Source organism: Oxyura jamaicensis, chromosome 2 (genome assembly GCF_011077185.1).
Source record: "Oxyura jamaicensis isolate SHBP4307 breed ruddy duck chromosome 2, BPBGC_Ojam_1.0, whole genome shotgun sequence".
NCBI classification, from domain to species: Eukaryota; Metazoa; Chordata; class Aves; order Anseriformes; family Anatidae; genus Oxyura; species Oxyura jamaicensis.
In genome coordinates, this window is record NC_048894.1 from 147,326,818 (window position 1) to 147,338,636 (window position 11,819).

The 11,819-nt window shown below is 41.6% G+C and overlaps 1 long non-coding RNA gene across 1 annotated transcript; it reads right to left on the reverse strand.

The window, feature by feature from the left end:
- Positions 1–434: 434 nt before the first annotated feature.
- Positions 435–10,118, reverse strand: LOC118162601. The gene is made up of 3 exons (XR_004748528.1): positions 9,964–10,118; positions 1,827–1,992; positions 435–846 (listed from the first exon to the last, which is right to left on the reverse strand). It is a non-coding gene; the product is annotated as an uncharacterized LOC118162601 (long non-coding RNA).
- Positions 10,119–11,819: the final 1,701 nt, after the last annotated feature.

The window sequence follows — 11,819 nt, forward strand, 5'->3', positions numbered from 1 at the left end:
GTTGAGCATGATTTCACTTTTGTCGGTCCATGCTGATCAGTCCTAATTACCTGGGTTTATGTGCTCCATCACCCTTCTTCGATACTGGAAAATTTGTTGTATGACCCGAATGAATGGGGGTGAGGGGAAAATCAGATTATGTTATTTCTATTGCTGACACAGCAACTCTTATTTTTGTTATAGAAACAGTGCGAGGCTTTGAAGTTTCTAAAATGGAAAAACATCTGAATTAAATTCCTAGAGGAAGGGGAAAGCTACATCACAGGATATCCCATGGGAACCTAAGAAAAAAAAGTGACAAGTTCCTTACACAGCAGGAGTCTCTATCACAAAGTCATTAACCAGTCCTATTACCCATCATTGCCTACACTTTCCGTGAGGATTTTGACCGACTTAAAGCTCCTTCAAAATAATGCCTGGACATCAGGATTTTGTACTATCACAGAAAGCATGCAATATCATTCATTAGGTTACGCACATTGTGGGTCCCATTCCATGAGCACTGGAAGCTCCCATGCACGTCAGTCATCCATCAGTCATTTTGGCACCACACAACCTCTTCCTGCATATCTGTCCTTTACTAAAGGCCAGAAACGTGCTTAGAAAGGGTCCTACACCAAGTTTATAGAAAACAATAAAATAGAAAGCACTAAAACTCTGAATGTAAAGACACAGCTCTGACTTAATGTTTAAGAGCCTCTTGCATCTCAGATTTGCACAGGATGGAGAAGGAATGAATCCAGTGACTATGGAGTTACAAACTGCCCCTCAAGTCCCACAGAATAATTCTGATGGTTGTTGTTTACAATATGTTTATTAGTTTCCTGGTGTAAACAGCCGTGTGTTCTGCGAAAACAAACAAACAAATGTAAATATTGGATTTGAAATCAGAGTTTCCCATAGCTTGTTTGCAAATACAAACTTCTTAGAATTGTTTTAAAGCTTATTACTGCTCGCCTGCTTTCTAAATAGGCAGGAATGAGGAACGCAAACATCAGCTGCTGCCTCAGGCAGGTATCTCCCAGCACAGGGCTACTCGAATGCCAGGGTCTGACCTTGATTTGGGGTTGCTGCAGGTCGGCTGAGGAAGGAGCCCTGCTCAGCAGCCTCAGCACAGGCAGAGCAGCCCTCACCCCGGGGAACAACAGCACCCTTGGCCCTGTGCTAAGGAATGAGGTGCTTCTCTTTTAAAAGGATTCTTTGTTTCTATAAATAATGGGTAAAATTCTTAACAGTGCAAGTCTGCTTTCTCAAAAGTGACAGCTCAAGTCTCCAAAGCAGCTGCAGCTGAGTTACCTGATCACAGAGATCTGTAGGATCCAACATGCCCAAATACTTCTGAGAATCTGGGCCAAGAGCTTTGGTTTCACTAATAAGCAATGAAACAAGGGCTCCAAAGTACTGGCTTTTGAGAGTATTTAGCTGTTCAAATATGGCATTGTGAAACACATCAGCAGCACCAAAGCACCCCTTGTAATTTTACAGCTATTTTTTTTCTGTCTGGTCTTTGCTGGTTTTGAGGACTTTATTCCACATCTGGCTGTCCAAAAGCTCAACCATTCTAGAGAAAGATCTGTTAGATACACCCAGAATACCATCTTGTTACCAGCATACGTGGTGGCTAGATGCCTCCATCAGGCCAGAACTGCACTTTGCTAGGAGCTGGTGGGAAGCCGTCTCTCCTTTCTCTATTCCTATGTGACCAGCATGAAATATCATTCCAGCCAGAAATAGAGTCACAGATGGAGGCGGTAAAACAGCCTCCTAGGCTTTTGCAAATCTGTCTTGTAAACGCAAGCTGGTGTCCCAAATGGCTTTTATATTACCTGCAAGGGGAAGAAGCTCGGGTCAATGTCAGGAGATTGCTGTCACCACAAATAATCCTTCTTAGAAGATCTTCTGCAGGTCTCCATTGTTCGTAATGACTTTGTTGCCACGATGCACAGATGTCCTTTCCATTCTTACTGTCAGCACTGAGGATGTTTCATTCCTCTAAACTGAGAAGCAAAGGTTTTCTCTCGGGTACAAACAAACATTTCAAATAATAGACTTGTTGCAGTGGAATATTGCCTTTTTGTCCTCCAAAGAGTTCTTCTGATACCCAATAATGATCAAAAAGCAGTGAATAGAACTTTTACATAGATACAAATAAAAATGAACAAACAAACTAGGAAAGAACCATAGAGCCAATACTTTCATTTGCTCACTTCTGCCCACACTATTTCCACATGAAAATGACAAGACTTTATAATTAAATTCATAAGCATTCGAAAAGAAAACCCATGTAAGTTGGCAAACCTGTAGTAGTGCTGAGGCTGATCCGGCTTTTGTGATATTTTGCTAAATCATAGCTCTTATTTTTCTCATTGCTGCATCCGTAGGCCAGCAGAAGCTCAGGATGGCTGCATGCTCTCCTTCCAAAGTGACGTGCTGGAGAACTTTTGGCAGGAGCGCATTATGTTAGCATTACATTATGTTAGCATTACTGCAAACTACACGATGTGCTAGCACAGATGTCAGGTGAGAATTTCAATTATGATAAAAATCAGCACAAAGCCCATAGCTGGCCAGTTTACCAGGAAACCTCTGCATGTTTATGCAATCCTGTTTGTTCCAGACCTGTCAATCAAAACTGTCCCAGCTAGGAAAAATAAAACAACTACCAACAATTATTTTCAAATAACAAAACTTCTAAACTGTGATTAAAGAAACACCGAACCCTGTTCTATTCCCATATAAAAAACATTCCATACATATCAGGGATTAGTCAGAATTCCCCTTCCTCCATTGTGCCTTCTTGTAAAATTTACTTTTAATAACTGTCAGCTTCCTGAATCACAAAGCTCTCTCTTCTGTTTTGCTGTTATTCGCTGGGGCAAAATAAAATGCTAAGGCAAGAAGAGAACACAGGTGTGTTTACCCTGGGTCAGAGCAAAAGGAATTTGCAGTCTAGCAGGAGTGGAAACAAAAGCAAGGGGCTAAGCGGTTGTTTCCAGTGCCTGCTGTGGAGGGAAGTCTTGTAGATCAGCTCACCAAAGGACACCAGCCAAAGCTGCACCTCCACCTGCACCAACCAAGCCCACCTACTGTCCACCGTGCTGGGTTATTTTGCTGGGATTGTGACCATCCTCTTCCTACCGTAGGAAGTCCCCACCTCGCAGAGAGCAGCGGCATGGGAAGCATCTCAAACACTGCAATTTCCCCCTAAGAAACCATCCCGCTTCCCTCACAGTTTGAAAGCTCATCGTTATAATGAAAAAGTAAGCACCAAGGAGAGGCTTCAATGCCTTTCATCCCACTGGGGTTTCCAAACTGGAAGCCTGGAAATAGGAAATATATGATGGAAATATACCTATATATATATGGAAAAATATGATGTAGCTTTGCAGAGGTGATGGGCCAGGTTTTATGAAGCATCTACCTCACTGCAGACATAGACAGATCTTGGAGAGGGATTTTTAGTGGTATTTAAATCGCATCAATTTCCATGGCAATTAGATATTAGTCACCTTTCAAAAATCCCATTAAGCACCACTCCTTCCTACCCTGGCTTTTAGTTAGCAATGGAAAGGGTCTCTAAAACCAAGTTTTGAGGGGAATGGAAGAGGGCTGAGGTAATTACTTTGCTAAGACAGTACAGGAAGGAATGAAGCTTAAGAAACTAAGAAAATAATTATGCTTTGAACATATCCCATAGCAATCTATATAAAACATATACAAATAATGAAAATATAACAGTCCCAGCTATTAGCATTTTTTTGATATATTTTATAGGATTTGCTATAACACTCTTCTACAATTTGATCTAACACCGACACAATTATTTCCCAAACCCATCTCTTAATTTCTTCAACACACATAGAGCGTGTCAGTGCAGTAACAGACTAGTCTTGGTGTACGATGATGAGCAGATATACCTTCAGCACATAAAGAACGCCATCAAGAATTGACCTCAGAGCCACATCCCATTCTTCCAGGAGCTGCAGAAAGAGTAGAAAGAACTCGATGGCAAGCAGGGAGGGACCCTGGAAGAGCAGGCAGGGAAACAGAGCGCATAGTGCTTTTATGATGCCTTGCTTTCAGGCAGATGATGATCTCTCTCCAGTCTTGGAAGAGAAAAAATGCAGTTGTGGGACCTGCTTCACATCCACTCTCCACAATACTGACTAACCAGTGGTAATGGTCCTTCTCTAAAGACAGCTTTTACAAGTTAAACACATTTACATAACCCAGTGTAATCACATAAATAGCTACCATGCACGTAAATCAGGTGTCTTCCTTGGAATTTAAATGTGTCTCCAGTTAGAGTATTCATGCTAACTCCTGTTTACAAACATAATCTTAAATTATGAAGAAAATACTGTGAAGGAATGCCTGCAAAGGTGATAGACATATTAAAAACACATGAGGTAGGGCTGTGTTTCCCAAAGTAAATCCAGTGGTTCGTCTTCAATTGCAAACATTGTCCAACAGTTTATTGAAACACTTTGAAGCTTATTTCTTGGCCTATGTATGAGACCTTATGTGAGATTATTTGGAACAATTTCAGCATAAATGCTGCTATTTCTGGCCACATTTTTAGCACTCTTTCTCCTCACCAGAAAATGGTTTTACTTGCTAAAGGATATTTTTGCACATGGATTTGTTTGTCAGGAACATCCACAGAAAGTTTTCTGCATGTAGTGCAGAGTACTACAAAACCAAAGGCCTGCATCCTGACAAAGCAAACACCTGCAAAGCAGTTTTCTCTGTGTATAAGTGGAAATAGTTAGAACAGTCTTCAAGAAAGTGGGAGCTATGAAGTTACCCTCTCAGGTGGCCATTAGGCTAAAAGTGAGAATCTTCCTTTCCCCCCAAACACACCGCTGCCCAGGTACATTAGACATAGATCTGAGTGTATTTGACTTCCCATTAATGCCTCTGGGAATGAATGGGAGCACTTGCCTGGGTTCCCGGGTAATTTAATGTCTCCATTTTCAACCATCAATTGATTTTAAGGTTCACTTAAATTTTGAAGCCACATGAACAGCTTGAATAAAGCCTCAAATGAAGTGCCTTAAGTCATGACTAGGTCGAACTTAAGGCTAATGTAACTCTATATATTCAGTAGGAAGAGCTCAAGCGTTGACTACTAAATGCTTGTAACCATTTTTTCCACAAACATCAGTGAGAGAATTTGTAGAAAATATTTAAGAAAAAAAAATAAAAACAAACAAACAAACAAGCAAAACCACTGGAGACCGAAATGCAGAAAAATGTACTCTACTAATGAACAACTTCCAAGAAATAAAGTTACACTGTAAAAACATTGACAGGAGCCACAGCTCAAATTATAGCACAGATACCCTCAAACTCTTGATTTTTTAGCCTATCTAGAGCAAAACACCTTCTGGTCTTTAATACTAGAAGACAAGGGGAGTGCTCTGTAGATAGAAAAGAGCTGTACTGTCATGAAAAATTATAGCCTGCAGGGCAGCCAGAACAGTTCAAAGGTTTTCTGTTTTTCTTTCTGTCCATTTGCAGGCTGATGGGCTCCAAGGAACACACAGCAGCCATTGAACTTCACCCTGGGCACAAACCCAGTGAGGGGAAAGAGGAGCAGAAAAGGCGTCTGGCTGCCTCTGTCTGTCTCTGTCAGCGATAATTGACATGAGGGGCAAATGTCACTTTGGCATGGCAGGACACCCAGAGGTGCTCGAGATATTAGAAGTGGGCACGCAAAGTCTTGAGGGGAAGGCTTACCAGATGGATTTGGGGCTGTGGTGAGGGAAAGAGGAAAGGTCTTGTTGATTTTGTTCAGGGGCCTGCGGGTGTTTAGGGTTGGGGAGATCTACAAAGAAGGAGAAATTTGGAGCAGGGCATGTGGGAAGGGTCAGCCCCATGCGTGCATTTGAACATAGGGATCAGGGTGACCTCCCCTTCCTGAGGTTTTCACACTGCCCACCCGCAGCATCACAGGTTGCACTCCCCAAAAGCCAGGGCACAGAGGCCTTCTGCCTTCTGGGGAAGCTCCGGGCACCTCCTCCTGCTCCCCTATACCGCTGGGAAGTGCTGTGCAATCCTTCTTCCCCAGTCTGGAAATCCCTGAAGAAGCCCAGGCCTCAGCTTCCTGACTGTAAAACCCGAAAGGAGGCACACAGCACGCCTGAGTAGGCGTACGCGTGACAGGAGAAGGCAGCTCAGAGATGGAGGAGAGGACTGGGACAAAGGCAAGGTGAGTAGGCAGGAGCAAGACCGGGCAGGCCCAGCTGCAGCAAGGGTACGAAGTTCAGACAGGGTAATGCAGAGCGAGGTGCAGCCTCTGGCTCCTGTACGTGCTGTGCTGTGGCACTGGGGAAGAGAAAGGCCTGCTGACATACTTGTACGCAGAAAAGTCAGGAACAGCTTCTGAGCAAACCCCTTCCAAAGGCGAGTGCTTTGAAAGAAGAGGGTGAACTGGCAACAGTGGTGGTCAATGGGGAACACAGTGGACACAAAATCTTTTTTTGTCCTGGATTCCAGGCATTATCATTTATAGGCATCTAAAAAAAAAACACACCCTCACGTTCCATCACACTATTTATTAAGCTGTAAGGAATCACAGAGGGGGGGAAATCGCTCCCCTCCTTGCACAAGGCTCATCTGCGACCAGAAGTATTAACTTTAGTTATATATATGTGTATAAATGACCACCGACTCTCCCAACAACATGCCTCCTTCCACTGCAGCATCACGGTCCTCGGTCCCAAGCAGTAAGGCCACAGGTGGCTCTCACCCACTCCATGCCCCCCTGTGACAAGGCAACTGCTGGCCCACACAGTTTTTCTCAGCTTCCTACATTTTCAGCAGTTTGCAGAGTTAAAATATATTCAATTGCTTAACCAGGGACATCATCTGGAACAAAATCGAGATTAGGAAATCTGCATTTTGCGTCTTTCTGAGCAAAATGCCTTTAGGTATCTTGAGATAGCACTCTCTGTGTCAGCAACAATTGTCTCACCTACCCTCCTTTTTTTTTTTTTTTTTTTTTTTTTTTTAATACAAAACACATTCAAACAGAACCCAAATCTTTCCAAAGCTAACAAGGAAAGGATTTCATCCTCTAACTGAAGTGGAGTTAGCAAGGTTGTGATGAAGCACTGCATGCTGAGACCTGCGCAATGCCAGCCATGAACATGTATTAAGATGAATTAAGATGAGAGGGAGTAAATCTAAAACTCTGAGCAAAGAGGTTGGGCTCATCTCTCCACAGCCTGATATACACCTCATTATTTCAACAGTGGACAAACAGCAAGATCAGATTGTTTACAAGAGTGTGGAGGTAAATCCTGACAGTATTTTGTTTCTTCTGTAGTTTAGTGATGACAGAAAAGGTGATTATGAAAAGCCATTGAAGTATTTCTCCCCAGATTGGATGATTCACAACTCCTTGATGATGCTGTCGTCTCCAAACCAAAGGTTGTTGAGGATGGTGAGAAGAGGAAGAAGGAAGAAAAGAGAAGGCATGAAGGACAAGTAGCATGCTGCACTTGCAGCAATTTCTCTGCAATCCTGAACAACCTCTACACACATTCCTTAACTTGCAGGTACAAATATACTTCACACAGTACACAGTCCAACAGAGAGGTAAGAACAGGAGTAGAGCATTAAGAAGCACATAAACAAAGCCTACGTGGAAGGCTGAAGATTAAGTGCTAGCAACAGTGTAGACATCGGGTCATGCACTTACAGCCCATTCATTATTTCTCACATTAAACCATCACCCTGTATACAAAATAAATAAATAAGCCTGAGCAAAGCTCAGAAAAATCTTTGCCAGAACACAGGGACCAAGAAGAGCGTAGGTTAACATGTGCTACATGCTCACCTGCTCCAGTTAGGACAGCCAGAACAACACAGCTGTGCCAGTTTGCACCCGCTTAAACCATGACCTATTTAGACATTTTTGGAAGGAGTCCAGTGATGGAGTCTAGACATTGTTATTCAGAAATAACTTGATCTTCATCTTTTCCTTTTCTACAGAAAGGAAGAGGAAATGTATGTCACAAAGCAATATTTCATGCGGAACAGCAGGGAAAGACTGGATGGTAACCCAATTAAAAACAGATCAGAAATCTTTCAAAGCCATTTATAAAGCAACATAAACTATCTCAGTCCTCCTGTGACCGAATGAAAAGAGGTTGCACATGGAGCAAGGAATCAGGTGATCTGCCTTGCAAAATCTTCTTCGCCTCAGAGAACAAAATTCAAGAGCCCATTTCATCAGCCTTGCCCCTTGGGTCACTGCTGCAATCTTCTGCTTTTATCTTCCTCAGTTCCTGATCAGGCAGGCCCAGCGCCCAAGAAAATGAGTCTTACCATCTGCTATCTCATGTTTGCAAGGAAAAATCTAAGGTGCTTGCAAGGTCTTCTGTGTTTAGGGGCTATTTCAAACAGCACTATATTTTTTTCCCCCTATTCGCTTACTAGCACGATTGTATGAAGCAAAACAGCTTTTCCAATTCTAATGTTTTCTATCTTTCTGGTCTTCGTTGCCTCTAGGTCTACTGGTCACAAAGTTTTATTTTTAGATTATGTCTTTATTTAACTTCCATGGAAGAATTCAGCGTGCTCCTTCCACACAAATGTTGGCACCAAGAGGCAGGGAGATGAAGAATTCTTTGAAGGGAACATCTGTGAAGCCTTTGTGCTACAGCTTCCCAAAGGCCCTGACATTCTGTCTTTTCCTTTGCTTCTACTTCAGCTTCTTGTCTCTTCACATGCACCTTTTAACTATATTTTTAGATAGTTGAACAATTCAAACAGTTTGCCTGGAGCCAGCATTTAAACTTAGACCTATATTTTCAGGGAAAAAAAAGGTTTAAAGTCAGACTTATTTAGAAGTTTCAAAAAGGTTGATCTCCTGCTGACATCTTTACATACCTTAGTTTTGTAGGTGCTTATCTTTCAGGTTAAAAATGTGCATTTTATAGAGGAACATATTATGGGTTTTAAGAGAAAGAGCTTACCAAATCAATAAAATGACTGATTTTATTTATATACCTCTATTTCTCAGGCTAAATTCACTGGGACTGCTTTGGCAAAGCCCAAACTATGAGTTGACAAGATGGAAAAGTTTGCGTTTGAGGTCCCAGTATGGCCTCTCAGACATCATGCACATCTCATGATGGCCACTGAACCAATAAAAAGACTCAGTTTGCTAGTCCTGAAAAACAGGACCAAAAACATTCACCAAAAGCATTTTTGTATTTTAATGTAGCAAGGGTAAGCAGTATGTTGCATTGCATGATGTCTGTTCTCCTGAGGCTGGCCAAAAAGCAGCACAAACCTTCACTTTTGGAGTCTTTGCAAATTCAACAAAAGTGTATTAGTGTGTCCACACTCTAGTATGATCCAGCAGGTTCTACTTACCAGCATGGAACCACAGCCTTCGAAGATACATTGAGAAGAAAGACAAATGATCTCAGCAGCTATCAGAACGGATGGATACAATGGTTGGATATTCAGGAATAAAAATGCTAAAGCATACTACCCGTCTCCTAACAGACATATCCCATCCCAGACTGCAGGATTTGCTGGGAGATAGAAATTGGCCTTGATACCCAGATTTGTTGTCCCCTAGCAAAACTCCAGCTATCTCCACTACAACCCGTCTTACAGTCCCAGAAAATCTCCAGTTCTGAGTTTACTGTGATGCCTCTTGATAAATTGTCAGTACATGTCGGCTACAGAAAGACGCTACAGGGAGATGAAGGATGGGGAGCTCTCAGGGACTTTCCCTGGAGAAGAAAACTGTGGCTCCCCAAGGGCTTCAGGGCTTCTTAGGTACCCAGCTGGTACCAGGACACTGGTGTGGTGACTTGATGTTGATAATCAAAGAAATAGCATTTAGGTGACTATGACAACAGATGGAAGGGTTTAGACAGAAAGGGACTGTGCAAGGAGAAACAATGGCGATGGGGCTGTACTGAAAGGACAATTTACCGTGTTTCAGCTGGTCTTTATTTTCTCGCCACGGGTATATGTTCATATCTACAGCACATGTAAAGAAATCCAAAGAAACTTAGCCTTCTTGTGGACTCAAAATGGAAATCCAAAACAACTGTATAACCTTGATATTTGCTTCTTCAGGCTTCAGCTCTCTTATCTGGACTTCTCTCTGAGTAGAAACTAGAAATCATAGTCATCTCTGGGAAGGTATTAACTCAGTAATATTAATGCTAGTTCTGAGAACCACAGAAGGGCCAAGAGGAAATCTATGACTTCAGTGCAGCATTAAACAGAAACCACGGGAGTACCATCCAGAGCTGCACAGCAAAAGTGTTAAAGCTGATCATTCAGCAGACATCATCTGTCTTTTGCACTGAACAAAGCAAACAACATACAGAAAAGAGAGCATGAAATCATGCAGTGAAAACCTGTATCATAACCCATAGAAAGGGCATAAAGGGCATAAACTAAGGTTACACAGTAAATGCTAATTCTGACATCTTCAGAATTATTGCATTTGTAACTCAATTTTCTTGTAATACAGCCATTGGAAGAAATATTGGTATATACCAGCAAAAAAGAAATTCATACGACAGCTGGATGTCATTTTTTCCCCTCTAAAGAATGTCACGTTTGGAATGGCCCAGTGGGCAAAGGCGAATACATAATGGTTATTCAGAAAGCAATTAGATTCTGACCGCAGGGAAATGTTTTCTGAATGGGTTGAGCTTTAATAGAATAGAGTGAATAGTCTTTTTTGTCCCTTTCTTTCTTATATAAGGAAACATTTTTTCCTTAGAGTTAAGAACTGGGTTAATGATGAACACATAAGTATACTCTTCATCCAGCTCTTCACTATGAACTCATACATGTATTTTAATAGTTAAAACAGCTGCACTCTGAGATAGATAGAAATAAAAACTGGCTAAAGATACTCTGAGGTAAATGACTGTATACCTGCCCTTCACCAGAAGCCCAGTTTATGCTAATGAATTTTAGCCTTTTCATTTACAGAAAGTAAATTACAGGAGTAATCAGTGTTTTGGGTTGATGCAAACATCAAAAGCAAGTAGTAACCCAAGCCAAAACTAAAAGGATTCTACATGCCTTTGAGCAATTCTGATGATTTAGAAATCTCACATTTTCTTGTGCTGCTTCTTTCAGTTCTAAGACATGAGAAGTTACGCCGTATTAAAAAATCTAATAAATAACAGGCCTAATTCTGCTCTCCACAGCATGGGTGAATCTGAAAGCAAAGGCAAGGGGGTTCGGGTAGACTGTGTAAGCCAACACCACTACAAGATCTCATCAAAGGCTAATCAGCAGCAGAAAACAATAAAGCTGCTATAAATCAGTGTTTGATAACATATGAAAAGTTAAGTATTTATAATATCTTATCTGTACCCCTGTAATGACAAACTGTAAATATCCACATTGCCTGGATAACCAGCAATAATCACGATTAATTAGTAACGCAGCACAAGCAGTACAGACAATGAAGGAGTGAAGAGGGGAGGGAATTTTTTTTTCCTTTTATTTTTCGTGGACATCCTGATACAAGAGGTAATTTCACCCAACCTTAAAGGTGCGAGGCAATGCAGAAGAGAAGCAGGCTTGCTGTATAGCAAAACATGCTCTTCTGGGTAGTGAAGTATCATCAGAGTGGCTATGTTTTTGTTTTTATTATTTCCTATAAATTACTATTTTTTCATTTTTCCCAGTGATACTCAGAAGCTCCACTAAGACAGAACATTGCTGCACTAGCTCAGAAAGCACTGATAACATACGGACTCATTTTTCTAGGGGTTCTGTCAAGAAATAAGGTCTCATCTTCCTAGGGGTCTCAGTTG